This window comes from Schistocerca nitens, chromosome 9 (assembly GCF_023898315.1).
Source record: "Schistocerca nitens isolate TAMUIC-IGC-003100 chromosome 9, iqSchNite1.1, whole genome shotgun sequence".
In the NCBI taxonomy this organism is placed as follows: Eukaryota; Metazoa; Arthropoda; class Insecta; order Orthoptera; family Acrididae; genus Schistocerca; species Schistocerca nitens.
In genome coordinates this window covers 514,766,976-514,779,035 of record NC_064622.1, presented here as the reverse complement: position 1 = coordinate 514,779,035, position 12,060 = coordinate 514,766,976, and the positions used below count along the sequence as shown (strand labels likewise).

The 12,060-nt window shown below is 47.5% G+C and overlaps 1 protein-coding gene across 1 annotated transcript in view; it reads left to right on the top strand.

Moving 5' to 3' along the window:
* The window catches only part of LOC126204386 (transcription factor SUM-1), a 542,825-nt gene that overhangs the window by 207,189 nt on the left and 323,576 nt on the right, over positions 1–12,060 (top strand). The gene's annotated exons all lie outside the window — the stretch shown is intronic.

Sequence of the window (12,060 nt, the reverse complement as noted above, 5' to 3'; positions counted from 1 at the left end):
TGCCCTGGCCAGCACATTCTCCAGATCTCTCACCAGTTGAAAACGTCTTGTCAATGGTGGCCGAGCATCTGGCTCGTCACAATACACCAGTCACTACTCTTGATGAACTGTGGTATCGTGTTGAAGCTGCAAGGGCAGCTGTACCTGTACACGCCATCCAAGCTCTGTTTAACTCAATGCTCAGGCGTATCAAGGCCGTTATTACGGCCAGAGGTGGTTGTTCTGGGTACTGTTTTCTCAAGATCTACGCACACAAATTGCGTGAAAATGTAATCACATGTCAGTTCTAGTATAATACATTTGTCCAGTGAATACCCGCGTATCATCTGCATTTCTTCTTGGTGTAGCAATTTTAATGACCAGTAGTGTATATATTGTAAAAACAGCAACGTTACCTCGTGTGATGTGCTGCTAGCCACACGCTAAATGCGTAACAAATTAATAAACGATTGAAAAAATAGCTGGGAGGAGAGGTAGCGCGGCGGCCCCCGGGAGGCCAGAGCGGGCCGCACCGGCGCCGGCCGCGCCTTATTTCGGTGGCTGGGCAGCGGTGGGCGGCGGACGCACCTGCTCGCCATCAGTCGCCGCCGCCGCCGCCGCCGCCGCCCCGCCTCCGGCTGCAGACTCCCGCCTCCTCGCTGCGGGCCTCGCAATGTTTTTCGATCACTAATTCCGGCAAAAATACGCTTTTAGACTAATTTTTCGTATTAAAAGCGTATAATGCGGAACTTAATATCTATTGTTTTTATTGTACACTACTGGCCATTAAAATTGCTACACCAAGAAGAAATGCAGATGATAAACGGGTATTGATTGGACAAATATATTATACTGCAAGTGACGTGTGATTACATTTCCACGCAATTAGGGTGTATAGATCCTGAGAAATCAATACCCAAAACGGCCTTGATACGTCTGGGCATTGAGTCTAACAGAGATTGGATGGCCTGTACAGGTACAGCTGCCCATGCAGCTTCAACACGACACTACAGTTCATCAAGAGTAGTGACTGGCGTATTGTCACGAGTCAGTTGCTCTGCCACCATTGACCAGAGATCTGGAGAATGTGCTGGCCAGCGCATGAGTCGAACATTTTCCGTATCCAGAAAGGCCCATACAGGACCTGCAACATCCAGTCGTGCATTATCCTGCTGAAATGTAGAGTTTCGCAGGGATCGAATGAAGGGTAGAGCCACGGGTCGTAACACTTCTGAAATGGAACGTCCACTGTTCAAAGTGCCGTCAATGCGAACAAGAGGTGACCGAGACGTGTAACCAATGACTCCCCATACCATCACGCCGGGTGATACGCCAGCATGGCGATGACGAATAGACGCTTCCAATGTGCGTTCACCGCGATGTCGCCAAACACGGACGCGACCATCGTGATGCTGTAAACGGAACCTAGTTTCATCCGAAAAAATGGCGTTATGCCGTTCGTGCAACCAGGTTCGTCGTTGAGTACAGCATCGCAGGCGCTCCTGTCTGTGATGCAGCGTCAAGGGTAACTGCAGCCACGGTCTCCGAGCTGCTGCAAACGTCGTCGAACTGTTCGTGCACATGGTTGTTGTCTTGCAAACGTCCAGATCTGTTGACTAAGGGGTCGAGACGTGGCTGCACGATCCGTTACAGCCATGCGGATTAGATGCCTGTCATCTCGACTGCCAGTCATAAGAGGCCATTGGGATCCAGCACGGCGTTCTGTATTACCCTCCTGAACCCACCGATTCCATATTTTGCTAACAGTCATTGGATCTCGACCAACGCGAGCAACAATGTCGCGATTCGATAAACCGCAATCGCGATAGGTTACAACCCGACCATTATCAAAGTCGGAAACGTGATGGTACGCGTTTCTCGTCCTTACACGACGCATCACAACAACGTTTCACAGGCAACGCCGGTCAACTGCTGTTTGTGTATGAGAAATTGGTTGGAAACTTTCCTGATGTCAGCACGTTGTAGGTCTCGCCACCGGTGGCAACCTTGTGTGAATGCTCTGAAAAGCTATCATTTCCATATCACAGCATCTTCTTCCTGTCGGTTAAATTTCGCGTCTGTAGCACGTCATCTTCGTGGTGTAGCAATTTTAATGGCCAGTAGCGTATAAATTTTATATGACGAGTGATTTACGAAAATAACGAGATTATAAAAAAAGTACCGAATAGTGCGAGTAGGTCTGGCACACGTAGGGTTCTTTACAAACTTAACTGTGCATACAAGGTGATCTTTTTCCACCGACTCAAACTCTAGGCATTGATCGATGAGAGGATACGGAACAAAAAAGGAATTGCATAGTTTCCGTACTAGAGACCATTTACTGAATTATATATGTTACAGAGACTGCGGTCTAATACGCGCTGTACTATACAGCCACATTTACAATATGTGTTGGAAATGGTTGCGATGTACCTCAACGAACGCGTGTACGCGCCGTAGCATGTTCTGTCTCACACGTTCGCTTCGGCAGGCTGTATCCGAACAGTTTGAAAGGCAGCGTGAATACGCTGCCCCAGTGTCTGCACATCTGAAATGGGCTCTGCATACACGATGGCCCCATAACCAGAAATCATACGGGTTGAGATTTGGTGATCGAGCAGGCCATGCAACTGGACCCTTTCGCCCCTTCCGTCGACCAGGAAAGATACGATTGAGATGCGTCCTGACGTTAACGGCGAAGTGGGCTGAAGCACCGTCATGTAGCAGCCAAATAACCACTCGAATCATCAAAGGCACTTCTTTCAGCAGGTTGGCAGAGTCACCCGCAAGAAATGCCGATAGTTCAGGCCTGTTTGGCGCCGTGGAAGGAAGACTGGTTCAAATGGTTCAAATGGCTCTGAGCACTATGGGACTTAACATCTGAGGTCATCAGTCCCCTAGAACTTAGAACTACTTAAACCTAACTAACCTAAGGACATCACACACATCCATGCCCGAGGCAGGATTCGAACCTGCGACCGTAGCAGTCACGCGGTTCCGGACTGAAGCGCCCTAACCGCACGGCCACCGCGGCCGGCAGGAAGACTGGTCCCAAAATACGGTAGTCCATTATCCCGGCCCACACATTCCAGCTGCACCGATGCTGATGGTTTGCTGTCACCATACCATGAGCGTTCTGCGTATTACGTCATACGTGTCTTATCAAAGTAAGACTCCGCTTAAAGTTGGCCTTATCTGTGAATAGGATGGATGACACAAATCCCGGAATTGTGGTTGTCTGGTGAAGAAATCACTGACAAAACTGCTCCAGATGTGAAAAATCTGTCGCCAGTAAGCCCTGCAGACGCTGTAAGTGATAAGTGTAGTAACAATAGTCATTGAGAATGTTCCACACGGTCGTCTGGCTTACCCTGTACTGGAGAGCCAACTGCATGGTACTGACACGGCGGTGTCACATTTTCCTCCAAGTCTGGTGTCCTAACATTTCGGTTACGTCATTTATAATTTCTTGCTTGCTCAGACAAACAGCAGAACACTGGATGCTGCGCTTGTTCTCGTCTTGCATAGGTCTCCTAATACAACCTTGCTGACCGCCGCCCTTTGCCAATTGCTTTGCCTTTGCCTTGTCGGCAAGATGTCGATTCGAATACGGAAACATTGTGCACAACGCTGTATCACATCCACTACGAGGTGAGTCAGCAAGAGAAGTGAACTGGACACAACATTACCAATTACTATGGCGAGAGAGGGCGCTAGGGAACCGTACCACCCTTTAGAAGGAAACCACCAACACTATAACCGTGGCTGCATGCTACAGCGCGTATTAGACCGCAGTCCATGTATGCTTGAGTAAGTGGTCTGTAGCACGAGAACCATGCATTCCCTAGACTTCGGGCAGTATGCTATCGTCCAGAAATCCCGGTGTCACACCACAGTTGGAGTCGCATGTCAGTACCACAGGTGTTAGCGAGGTCCTGCGGCAACCCGCGGTGATATGTGGGAGGCGCACCTGAAGACTGCGCATTCCGTCTCGGCTCAGCAGCGCCCTCACACAGGAGGTCAGTACAGAGCCAACCACGGAAGTGCTCTCCTTCAGTGTGTGGCCTCAGATGAAGGAGACAGCGTCGTCGAGTAGGACCGATGAGTGGTTCAGAGTATCAGATGCTCTTGTACTTTCATAAATGGAGAACGTAGAACTCCAAGAGAACAGTTTGTTAATTAGCACATCAAGTGGCGCTTTAACAGTCGCTGACAGTTATAAATTATGAAGCAATTCCGTGGCAAGGAACTGTATCCATTTAAGTAAATCTTCTAGTCGTTAATGTAATAAACAGTACTAATAGAACTAATATCTCGTGAGTAACAGTTCCTCTGTGCCGCTCAACGTGCAATCACAGAACCCCAGTTACAGAAACGAAAGTAGTTTCGCCTGGCCACAACGATAAGTGGGTCGCGCATCCGAGGAATCGAGGATTTCGACGAATTTGGCCTGACATCGATATCGACACAGGCTCGATATCAGTCGCAGGAATTCCCAGAACGTTTTAAGTTTTCACTTTAAATTTCTTGTGTTATTTCGCGTTCGATATAGTAATTTTTCATTTACTTAATTAACTCTGGAGTTACAGTAACACGCTATGCTACGTACAAACTGAAGGCGCGTTGACTCGGTCTGCTGTCGCCCCTGTTGTGATTACTGGTAAGACCTGACGAAGTCTCCGGAGAACAAGACGGTACAGCCTGCCACAGGGCTACTGCTGTCACGCAAATGCATCCCAAACAATACAACCGCAAGCCTGCATCGGTACTATTTTGCTTTCGAAACATGCCAGATGCTGTACGTGTCGCGGGCATAGGCTGTCAGCGCGGTAGTCGAGAGATCGTAAGGTCTATGACCGCTAGGTGGCAAAGCCATCGTTGTGAGAATGGAAGAGAACTTCGCTTCATTGCAGCTTAACCAAGTATCAAGAAATACTGGCAAATGATGTACACAAACCTTCCTCAAGAACCACTCTACCTATTACTGAAACCTAGATAAAAGTCCCTACAGTAGTTACTGACATTTTGACAGCTTAGGACTGTAATGTAAGTTTGTGACGGCAAAAAGTTTTATGTACTGTGAGACCTTGCTTCCTGGCAAATTTCGTGATTTTAGGTCAACGTTAAGTACAAGGGGTGGTGGTGGTGGTCGCTGACACAGCCGGTTTTCGGTTATATGGTTTCCTCTCCACGCCAATTTAACATGACTCTTGAAACTGTTCTGAAATAACCAATTTCAGGTTTTTTATTTCGTTTGGTCCCTGTAATAAACGTAGAAATTGACCAAAGACTGAAACATCATGACTCAGTTTCAAGGTACAAAAATCACCGTTCGATGTTCCACTGACCTACAACAAGCTACTGCTAGAAAGGGTACAAGTTCTTTTTTCAGATAGATGTCTCATCCGATTCAGATGGCTTTCCACTTCTGAATGGTTTTAGTCTATCTATTCCGCGATGTTATCTCGCTGTCTGCCGTTTCAGTTTTCGTGCGGTGACTGGATGGAGCGCCGGCCGGAGTGGCCGAGCGGTTGTAGGCGCTTCAGTCTGGAACCGCGCAACCGCTACGGTCGCAGGTTCGAGTCCTGCCTCGGGCATGGATGTGTGTGATGTCCTTAGGCTAGTTAGGTTTAAGTAGTTCTAAGTTCTAGGAGACTGATGACGTCACATGTTAAGTCCCATAGTACTCAGAGCCATTTGAACGATTTTGAACTGAAAGGAGGGGCGACCGTCCGTAGTGACTCAGTGTCGGAAGACTGAATTCAGTGTGTCGGTCTACTGTTTATCATTTGGATGCCAGTATGAATATATCATATCAACCCGCTTAATGATGTTATTAAGATCTAAAATTCTTGCGGTTTGGAGTCAATTTGTTTGCATTTATATTCAGCGAAAGCTTCTTACACAGATCTCCTCACACACGTTGTGGCTTCGCTAAGCACAGTTTGTCAAATAGGCTTTGCCTTCGCTTAAACGTGTGCCGAATCTCTGTTTGCTTTCGTAGCAGTTTGCTAACACGCATTCTCGCAGTTGTTTCGCAGCCGCGCCTGCTACTGTGACAGGCTGTCAGAGTACTGTGCGGGCGGCGGGAGGCCGCTGCGGGATTTCGCGCAACACGTGCCGCTTCCGGAGTCCCGCCCGCTGTCACAACACACTTAGAGGCCGGCAAACCCCCTGGGCAGGGCCGCTTCCTGCGGTCTGCGACGCCGCCGCCATTAATCTGCCGCAGTCCGCTGCCCGGATCAGTCGCGCCGCGCTCTTGTAGCCGGGCCCTCGCCGCCGACTCCCCACTAAGCCCAACACTGCAGCCGTGCGCTCCCTCTGCCCATCCCCCTTCCCCCTCCCCCCCCCCCTCCCTCGCACAGTCTGCTCCTCTTCTACAGCACACGCATTACCTAGCAGTCCGCACACTGCATACTCACATGCAATTTAAGGACACACCGCGAAGGGATTATACGAGTGCGATAGAAAACGGTAGATGCTGTGCACACGTACAAATAAATGATATCAGTTTCAGAAAAATTGGATAATTTACTCAAAGGAAACAACAAATGAGCAAGTCAGTAAATGGCCACCTCTCGTCCTTACGCAAGGAGTTATTCGTCTTGGCAATGACTGACAGAGTTGTTGGATGTCCTCGTGAGGGATATCGTCCCAAACTCTGTCCAGTTTTCTCGTTATATCGTCAAAATCCCGAGATGGTTGAAGGACCCTGCTCATAATTCACCAAACATTCCCAGTTAGGGAGTCATCTGGTGACCTCGTTGGCCAAGGTAGGTTTTGGCAAGCACTAAAACAAGCGGTAGAAACTCTCTTCCTGTCCGGGCGGACATAATACTGGCGAAATTAACCATAGGATGGCTAGTCATGAGGGGCGCCAAAACGGGACGTAGAATATGTTCGACGTATCGCTGTGTTACAAGGGTGCCTCCGATGACAACCAAAGGGGTCCTGCTATGAAATGAAGTGGCAGCCCAAACAATCTGTCCTCCTTATTATCCCGCTGTATCGTGGACGACACTCAGGATTGTATACCAGTGTTGTCTGGTGCTTGTTTCAAATGGCTCTGAGTACTATGGGACTTAACATCTGTGGTCATCAGTCCCCTAGAACTTAGAACTACTTAAACCTAACCAACCTAAGGACATCACACACGTCCATGCCCGAGTCAGGATTCGAACCTGCGACCGTAGCGATCGCGGTTCCAGACTGAAGCGCCTAGAACCGGTCTGGTGCTTCTCCAGACACGTCTTCCGCCTGGAATCTCATTGACTGGAGTAGAATTGTCATGTAAGGAAGTCATGTATGAGGACCAGAGGGCTTTTCCTCTGAAACTGACCATCACTCCCGCTTGTCGGTGCATACGGCGGGCGACAGCCAGGTTGGTATCCCACTGCTGCCTGGGGCGCCTCCAGAAACGTCTTCGCTGATGATCCGTGATCGGGGCTCAGTTCAGTGGTTCATCAATGGACTCCCTTACAGAACAGCAGCACGTCGACGATGTCCTATGCCCCGCGTTGTTGCCCTTCATGGCGACCCATGCTGGACTTACATTTCACCAAGAAAATGCCCGCTGTACACGGCGATAGTTTCTGCTGTTTGTCTTCGTGCTTCCCAAACCTTACCTTGGCCAGCAAAATCACCGGATCTCTTCCCAAATGATAATGTTTGAAGCGTTATGGGCAGAGTCCTGCAAAAACCTCGAGATTTGGCAATCTAACACGCCAGTTGCACAGAATTTGCCGCGATATCTCACAGGACGACGTCCAACAACTCTATCAATCAATACCAAGCCGAACAATTCCTTGCATAAGGGCCAGAGGTGGACTGACGCATTATACACTTGATCAGTTTTCTGGAGCTCTTTCACTGGAATAAATCATCCAATTTTTCTGTACATGTGCACCATATATATCGATTTCCGTCCCATTCGGATAATTTCTTCGTTCAGCGTCTTCTTTTTCATTGTCTTAGTGCGTATTATCGACTGGCAATACACAACACATGTACACCTTCGAGAAAAAACATTGTGACCACTTGGTTAATACCGTGTTTGTTCACCTTTGAAACGCAATACATCAGCGACTCTCCTGGCACGAATGCGATAAGCGCTTGGTAAGTCAATGTTTACGCCAACAAGTATCTAGCAACATGTCACGCAATCCCTGTAAATTACGCTCCCTAGCCTTTTGGGCACTGAGATGGCTCGCGGTAGTGTTCCAGAAGTGTTACATCTCGTTGAAATGAAGCGAATTTTCTAGCCAAGACATCAGTGTGAGTTCGAACGACTGTGTCACTATTCTGGCCTCGTGACACGGACTGTTATTCTGATGGAAGATGCCATCAGAATCGGGAAGACATTATGAAAGGGTGCAGAAGATCCGCACTAATATTTACGTAGTCCACACTTCCATAGTGCCTTCAATTATTATCAGAGGACCAACAGAAGCCCAAGTGAAAGTCCCCCAAAATATAATCAGCGGAAAAGTGCTCCTATTGAAGAACAAAAATTTCGAAAATGCCCCTGTTTATTTAAAAGACTCTGACAGAAATGTGGGGTACCAGCCGCCTCATTCTACCTTCCTCAGCACCTTTAAGACTTTTCCCAAAAATTACAGGATGCGACCATATTCTCGCTTTTTCAACTAGCATTTCGTTTCTAAATACCACGATCTCCCCAAGCCATAACTTACTCATACCCACCCCGTCCGTCGCTGTAAGTAACTCATAACCACCCACACACAGATGCCCTTTCTCAGTCACTCATTCAGCCCAACTCACTGTACTTATCTCTCTGTGTCTCTCTGTAATTGTCTGACGCGTCGCAGCCACAGTCCCCATCGTTCTCTAGCACTCTCACTGCCACTGTCTCGCTCTTGCTCTCTCTTAGTGCTAATCTCCCATTCCTTTCTTCCTCGGTGTGATTGCCGTACACTCTCTCATTCACACTTCCTCTCAACCTATTTCTAATTTCTCTTCCTCTTTATTTAATTCATTCTTTCCCCTCCTCCCCCCCCCCCCCCCCCCTCTGGCGCTGTCTCCTTCACTCTTCTCTTAGCACTGTTCTGTCACTGTCAACTGTTGCCTCTCTTTCTCTCACACTGCCATTTAGTCCTTCTCTCTTTCGATAACAGAACCACTGTCTGCTATCTTCCAGTATTTATTACTTTTCGGTGTCTTTTCCATTCTCACTATCTTCTTGTCTCTCAGCATAAAATAGCGTAAGTATGTTAGCAAGCCAATATTTTTGCGAAAGCTGGCACCTCAGTTTTCAGTCAGTTTTAAATGAACAAGAACATATTCGCATTTTTGTGTTGTGATAGGACCATTTATCCGTCAGTTCCCTTTTCTCCTTGCAGCAGCAGGGCATGTAACTCATATGATGTACTAGTCGGTAAAATTTAGATAGTATACTTTCGTGAAATTGAAATAACGCAAAATAATTTTACACCTCAGAACGGATATTATGTACAAAGAAATTTTGCGTACTTCAGTACTACAACATGGGGTTACCAGATGATAACGGAGACACTTTGCATAATATTTCTCTGTGCTACGTCACTTTATGAACTTTATAAACACTGGATTTTATGTGCGCATTTTAGGGGTACAAATTGAGTAATTTTGAACTTCTGTATCTGCCGAACGGATGATGGTATGAAGAAAATTTTCAAGGTTGTACGAGATCTGGACCTTAGCAAAACATGCATAGCCGTTTCAGAATCTGTGGCTGGGTTCTGGCACAAAAAAAAGTTATTGGGGTGTTTCTCGACAACGGATAAAGATTTTTGAAAACGAGGAGATAGTTCTGCTAGATAAATTCCTACAGAATATACTGTCGAAATTTGAGCAATTGTCTGCAGTTCGCTATTATTTATGTTTGGCCTCATACCGAATTTTATGTGTAGAAGTAGGGTAAGTTTTAATCTCTGTATCTTTGATAAAGATGTGAAGAAAATTTCGGGGATTCTTCGACATCAGGATCTTAGAAATATTAGTAAACATTTCAGTCATTTGTTGTAGATAGCCGTCTTAGAGTCCTCAGCTGGCTTTTCGTCATCTGGTGACGGCGAAAATACAGTGGAAAACCCCTATGAGGTAATGCAGGGCGATCGTAGACCACATCAAAGGCAAAAAGAACCAACCGATTTGCTCCATTGTCTAAGCCGGAGGAGGCATCACCCTGTACCGTAGGACAGTGGCACTAAGACGATCCTTGTGTTGGGTGTTGGGTATACAAATAGTACCTAGCCCAAGGGCTTTTTCTCAACAGAATCCTTATGACGAGTGCAGAAAAATCCCGTTTTTATGCGCTGCGTTTTCGAACGTAGTTCGCATGCGTACCGATAGTGCCTCCAGCAGGCTGCGTCCATGGTGCGAGATTTGTTTCTAGCAGCAATTCGCCTGGCGGACGGCGTACCCGGAAACGGCGATGGGCGTGGTGAAACGAGAAACGTGGGTCAAAAGACAAGCGACACGTTTGCACTGACCCAGGGCCCAATCTCAATTAAACCACGCCACTCCAATCGCAACTGTCGATGTGGTTAAGTCACCACGGAAACCCGTAGGTATCGACCGCCGCGGGGCCCCATGTTCAACAGTGTGCTCCGACACACTTCTGCATTGCACGCTGTCGTCAGGTCTGCCGCGGATCGCCGCTCACCGTGATTGAGAGGGTGGGGAAGACTTGGACCTCCACGTTCTGTGAGGAGAAGCGGACGCCCCATACCTGGCCGCCTACACGTGGTCTCACTCACTTTCCACAGATACAGCACCACACGAATAGCTCGGCAGCTTCGCTTTTTGTGTGATGCTACCAGGGGTGTTCAATGAGTAATGTAACACTTTTTTTCTGAAAGCAGCTTGGTTTTATTCAGGATCCCAATATAATATTTTATTCCCCATCCATTTAGCTAGAAACCCCCCCCCCCCATTTTTTTAATATAACCTCCGTTCAACGGACGGCCTTACGCCACCTTACTGTCGAGGCACGTGGCACCATTCTACTGTCCGACATGGGGGCCAACGTCCATCAATAACTTCCCCATCATACACGTACTACTTCCCGTGGAGTGCGTCCTTCACTGGGCCAAACAGATGGAAGTCAGGTGCGAGATCCGGGCTGTAGGGTGGACGACGAAGAACAGTCCAGTGACGTTTTGAGAGCTCCTCTCGAGTGCGCAGACTCGTGTGAGATCTAGCGTTGCCACGGAGAAGGAAAAGTTCGTAGGCATCTTTGTGTTCGATGAACACGCTGAAGTTGTTTCTTTGCGAGGTGCCGAGGCTAGCAGTGTATTGATCACTAAATTCTACTAGAATCCACATATGTAAATCATGCTCTAAGCCCCCCCTATTCTAACTCCGACTTTTGCTGTTGCACAAGGATAAAAAAAATACGCGAACTGACTCTAATCAACCCTGCCAGTGGAGTAGAAGAGAGTTTGGCACCTGCAATAATTTAATTTGATAAATAAGTTAAATAAACAAAGGTTTCATTAACATAGGGAGGAATGATAGGGTTGCTCTATCGATTAACAGAATGAAAGTTCTGTCCAAAATAACAATAGGATTTATTAAGACTAACACAAAATAATAAACAAAAACACATAAACATTTACAATAAATCAAATTGGCTCAAATTGGAGACTCATACAAACACTGTAAAGGTGAAGTTGTCCCTAAACTAGATCGTGAGGTTTAAGACGAAGTGGTATGTGGAGCCAATTCCTTGCCACTCAAATCTCAAGAGAGACACACAGCTAACCCAACAGCAATTGCTGCTACTCAAGACAGAACAAAGTTAGAAATAGACGAACAGGCGCGCTCTGCTGACTTCTGATTATCACCTAGGAAAATCCCTATCTGCCGGTGCTGCGGACATACATTACCAAAACTGCCTTATTAACTGCTAGAACACGATCTGGCGTACCGCAGGCGAGGGCTGGTTGCTTCGACGTCCTCGACCGAAAGGCGACTGCCGACTACCCAGAGCACCCGTACAGGCCGAACACCGAACATTCCCGCCCCCACGACAGTGGCCGTGGTTACGTTCCAATCAGCAACTCGAAAACCGGCGGAAAT